The following is a 6,000-nucleotide window of genomic DNA, read 5'->3' as shown; positions in this document are numbered from 1 at the left end:
AAATTGATATAAAATTTAAATGTTTTAACATCTACTATGAGAAGTTATAAAATTTGCATTAAAAAAATATCTTTTTTAATTTTCAAAAAATTCAAATATGAAAATTTATCAAATCTTAAGATTATGTTTTTCAACCACACATGTAAAATTAGTGAAAAAAAATTAGTGACTTAATACACATTTGATTTTGGTTAGATGCGAAATTATGAAAAATAAAGCAAGAACTTCTTAACTTTCGTAGATAATTTATTTTATTGAAAAAAAATCTTAGAGTTAGACAGTGATTATACTGATCTTTTTATTCTCTGAGCGTGGAACCGGTACATTATATATATATATATATTCTCTCTTTAAAAGACTTGGAATTTAGAATTCACAAAGTACACATGATTCCCACTTTTTCATAACTATGATTTCTTTAGTTGTTTGTTTGTCTTTCCGAGATATGTCTCTCAGTATGTATATGCATTAAAGGGAGCTCAAGTTGCACCCCATTTTTGATATTCCCACCGGATGTTTCAAACTTCTCTTATATATCCAAATTGTTTATATTTTGAAAACTTTTTTCATCAACCATTTTTTCATATATTTTTTTTTTCTAAATTACCTATTAACCATGATCTCTGCCATCTTTTCCTTTTGTGTCTTTATGAGCTTAACATGTGCCCTACAGAGCTCGAGAGTGTACATGAAAGATTGCATATGGCCAGATAAGATAAAGCTAGCCACGTGAAGCTTGCAAGAGACCTAACGAACTCCACTAAACTCATCATGCCCCACATGAGTATCCCTGATCATGTGCAAGCGTGGTAGGGTTTTCTTGAGCTTGCTAGTGTCTGTGATCACTAGAGAGTCGTTGGGATATTTTTTGAAAAGTCATTAAATTTATATCTTTTTAAGCTTCATTGCTAACACACAATTCTCGTTCGTAACAACGAGGTTGGTCCAGGCGATAGAGGTATGGGTAGCTAAAGCAAGTCTTTTTGATCTTTAAAAAACATTGAGTTCATTAATTAAGTTAAATTAAATAAAAATAAAAAATAAATCAATACCGAGAGTGCCTTCTCTCGGCATGAACCATCAGTGGCCATCTACATGTTAAAACGTGACAGACCGAGGAAGTTAATCCCTTTGCTTTCACACCCGCAAAAATTAGCGAGCGCTTTAGGTTCGTGCCTGCGTTTTGGTTTTTTTTTTCAATTTCAGTATACCGCCCCTAGAAACAGAGTATTACTTTTTGATTTTCACTTGTACTCACTTAGTTGAAAAAAATAGGGTAATGTGTGTAAACAATGTGAAAGGTTTCTTATTTTATGAAGGCTGCGCCACACATGTGGCTGTGAGTTATTAAAAAACACATCATCCTAGGAACACAATGGACCTAAGTGGTGGTCATTTTTGCGAAATTCACTCATCCCTCCCACGTGGGAGAGACTTGTCGGCTCGATCATCGGTGTGAGAGTGATAACATCCGCGTCTCACTGTGATGAGATCGCACTTCCAGGTGCACTCACCTCCACCGAAACCCCATCCACATTAGAAGCATCAGCAACATCAGCGCTAGCACTAGGCGCAATTCCGGAAGCCTTTTGGCCATTGTAGTCCTTCGGAGGAATGCTGGGCCATTCCGGAAGCCTTACGGTTTTCTCGCCATCGTAGTATCCCTTCGGAGGGATGCCGGACCACTACGGAAGTCTCTTCGCTACGTTGTGGCGTAGCCCTTCGGGGAAATGCCAGGCCATTCGGGAAGTCTTACGGTAGTGTGGTTTATGACGAGAGATGCGGCAATGATCGTGAGGAAGAGCAAAATCTGGAACTTGGCTATTTCGGTTGTCGGCTAAGGAGAGGCTGATGCGTCCTAGATCACGAAATCCTTTCCTCAATCTCTTTTTCACCGATGCTTGAGGTTGCTCTTGAACTACGTGTGTATAAATAGCTACTCGGTATGCAAGCCGAAGCCTTCATAAATGTGTACCCGAAGACGTCTTAATTGTCAAGAAATTTATTCCCACATGTTAACCACCGGTCCATGTCGACGGCGTTGACGCAATTGTCATGCGTTGGCAATTTTTCCCTGTGTCAGAAATTTTTTTCGGTTACCTCTCGAACGACATCGATCTAAGGTTCTGTAGTAACCGACGATGAGAGAACAACGTTTACAGCATGAAAACTCCTTGGTATGACAATTTAATGCCTCGCGATGAAAAGATGGATTTTTGACTTATATTTCATTGATTTCTAATATTAGTAATAGATGCCCATTTTGTCATCAGAGCCAATATGCGTTACCGATAACTCAAATAATCAATGAAAAAATTTAAAATGAAATGTTTTCCGAAGTGAATAAATGCAATAAAGTATCTTCAAGCATGTTCGTAAGAGGGAGAAGTCAGATGGAATATATACAAGGTCACGAGTAATGACGGGAAAGAAATAATACACACACACATACATACATAATAATAATAATAATAATAATAATAATTATTATTATTATTATTATTATTATTATTATCTATTGATATAAGGGAAAAAGAAGCCAAGAGTTGAAAGAGAGTTTCAAATAGAAGAAGTTGAAAATGACAAACGAATTAAAACTCCAAATAAATAAAAAGAGACCAAAAAAAAATTTGTGAGAAAAGATAATATCAAAAATAAAGAACATAAAGCACGCTTAATACTTCATTTGAACTGCAATATTAGTCCCTTTAACAGAGAGCTGAGGGCACTTCAGTTTTTGTTTGCCTAGACATGTCTATAATGGTTGTTATAGTATGACGGGGCTCACTTTGGTCTTTATCGCTAATGTGGCTCCTACATAGCAATATGCCGATGCATTTGTTTTCTAAATTTTTTTTTATGTTGAGGCTGATACGTGTGGATGATTTGGTCAGCATGTGAACTACGTTTCGTTAAACATCATCATCATCTTCCACCTCACTTTTTTTAAAATTTTTTTTTTCTGAAGCTAATGTGGCAAAACTTCCACTTTATCTCCGACGTATGTTTTTTTTTGAAAATTGATATAAAAGTTAGATGTTTTAACATCTACTCTGAGAAGTTAGAAAATTTTGCATTACAAATAATAAAATTTATCAAATCTTAAGATTATGTTTTTCAACCACACTTGTAACCCAACTGACAAGTTTTGCATTGCTGGCAAAAGAAAATTAATAAAAAAAAGATAAGAAAATTTTCATCTCGGATTGCGTGGCGTTCAATTTCAAGTGCCACAAGTAGATGAGCGGCCAAGCAATTAACAATTTGGCATTAAGAAGTTATTAGAAATTAAAGTACATAGGCGTATTGTCATGTTGGTGAAATGAAAGATGTACGAAAGATTGTAATGCATTTAAAGTACATGGATGAAAGTTTCTTATACAAACATAGCTATTAATAGTGCATTTTACCTGAAAAGTTTTGATTGTAGAGAAAAAAATGGGGAAATTGATTTTTATAAAATTAGTGACTTAATACACATTTGATTTTGATTAGATGCTAAATTATAAAAAATAGAGCAAGAAACTTCTTAACTTTCGTAAATAATTTATTTTATTAAAAAAATTCTTAGAGTTAGACAGTGATTATACCGATATTTTTATTCTCCGAGCGTGGAACCGGTACATTATATATATATATATATATATATATATATATTTCTCTCTTTAAAAGACTTGGAATCTAGAATTCACAAAGTACACATGATTCCCACTTTTTCATAACTATCATTTCTTTAGTTGTTTGTTTGTCTTTCCTAGATATGTCTCTCAATATGTATATGCATTAAAGGGAGCTCAAGTTGCACCCCATTTTTGATATTCCCACCGGATGTTTCAAACTTCTCTTATATATCCAAATTGTTTATATTTTGAAAACTTTTTTCATCAACCATTTTTTCATATATTTTTTTTTTCTAAATTACCTATTAACCCTGACCTCTGCCATCTTTTCCTTTTATTTCTTTATGAGGTTAACATGTGCACTACAGAGCTCAAGAGGGTGCACAGAAGCTTGCATATGGCCAGATAAGATATAGCTAGCCACGTGAAGCTCGCATGAGACCTAACGAACTCCACTAAACTCATCATGCCCCACATGAGTATTCCTGATCATGTGCAAGCGCGGTAGGGTTTTCATGAGCTTGCTAGTGTCTGTGATCATTAGAGCGTCGTTGGGATATTTTTTTGAAAAGTCATTGAATTTGTATCTTTTTAAGCTTTTTTGCTAACACAATATTCTCGTTGGTTACCAACAAAGTTGGTCCAGGTGAAAGAGGTATAGGTAGCTAAAGCAAGTGGTTTTGATCTTTAAAAAAAAAAAAAATAGAGTTCATTACTTAAGTTAAATTAAATAAAATTAAAAAATAAATCAATACCGAGAGTGTCTTCTCTCGGCGTAAACCCTCCGTGACCATCTACATGTTAAAACGCGACAGATCGAGGAAGTTAATCCCTTTGCTTTCACACCCGCAAACCTTAGCGAGCGCTTTAGGTTTGTGCCTGCGTTTTGTTTTTTTTTATTTCAATATACCGCCCCTAGAAAATGAGTATTACTTTTTTATTTTCACCTGTACTCACTGAGTTGAAAAATAATAAAGTAATGTGTGTAGACAATGTGAAAGTTTTCCTATTTTATGAAGGCTGCGCCACACATGTGGCTGTGAGTTATTAAAAAACACATCATCCTAGGAACACAATGGACCTAAGTGGTGTTCAAATAAAAGAAGTTGAAAATGACAAAAGAAAAACACAATAAAAACTCCCAAATAAAGAACTATAGACCAAAAACAAAAAAACATTGTGAGAAAGATAATATCAAAAATAAAGAACATAAAGCACGCTTAATACTTCATTGGAACTGCAATATTAGTCCCTTTAACATAGAGCTGAGGACACTTCAGTTTTTGTTTCCCTAGACATGTCTATAATGGTTGTTATAGTATGTGTACAAGGCTCACTTTGGTCTTTATAGCTAATGTGGCTCCTACATTGCAATATGCCGATGCATTTGTTTTCTAAAAATTTTTTTATGTTGAGGCTAATAGGTGTGGATGATGTGGTCAGCATGTGATCTAGGTTTCGTTAAACATCACCATCATTTTCCACCTCACTTTATTTTTAAAAAAAGGAAAATTTTCCTGAAGCTAATGTGGCAAAACTTCCATGTTATTTTTAAATGTTTTAACATCTGCTCTGAGAAGTATAAAATCTGCATTAAAAAAAATATCTTTTTTAATTTAAAAAAAATTCAAATATTAAAATTTATCAATCTAAAGATTATGTTTTTCAACCACACATGTAACCCAACTGACAAGTTGTGCGATGTCAGCAAAAGAAAATTAATAAAAAGAAAAGAAAATAAAATTTTCATCTCGGATTGTGTGGCGTTCAATTCCAAGTGCCACACTGAGATGAACGGCCAAGCAATTAACAGTTTGGCATTAAGAAGTTATTACAAATTAAAGTACATAGGTGCATTGTCATGTTGGTGAAATGAAAGCTGTATGAAAGATAGTAATGCATTTAAAGTACATGGATGAAAGTTTCTTATACAAACATAGTTATTAATAGTGCATTTTACCTGAAAAGTTTTGATTGTAGAGAAAAAACAAAAAACAGAGAAATTGATTTTTATAAAATTAGTGACTTAATACACATTTGATTTTGATTAGATGCTAAATTATGAAAAATATAGCAAGAAACTTCTTAACTTTCGTAAATAATTTATTTTATTGAAAAAAAAATTCTTAGAGTTAGACAGTGATTATATTGATCTTTTTATTCTCCGAGAGTGGGATCGGTACATTACATATATACATATATTTTTTTTTTCCCTCTCTTTAAAAGACTTGGAATCTAGAATTCACAAAGTATACATGATTCCCACTTTTTCATAACTATCATTTCTTTAGTTGTTTGTTTGTCTTTCCTAGATATGTCTCTCAATATGTATATGCATTAAAGGGAGCTCAAGTTGCACTCCATTTTTTATATTCCCACC

Source organism: Dioscorea cayenensis, chromosome 9 (genome assembly GCF_009730915.1).
Source record: "Dioscorea cayenensis subsp. rotundata cultivar TDr96_F1 chromosome 9, TDr96_F1_v2_PseudoChromosome.rev07_lg8_w22 25.fasta, whole genome shotgun sequence".
NCBI lineage: Eukaryota > Viridiplantae > Streptophyta > Magnoliopsida > Dioscoreales > Dioscoreaceae > Dioscorea > Dioscorea cayenensis.
The sequence above is the reverse complement of the archived record's forward strand: the minus strand, read 5'-3'. Positions refer to the sequence as shown.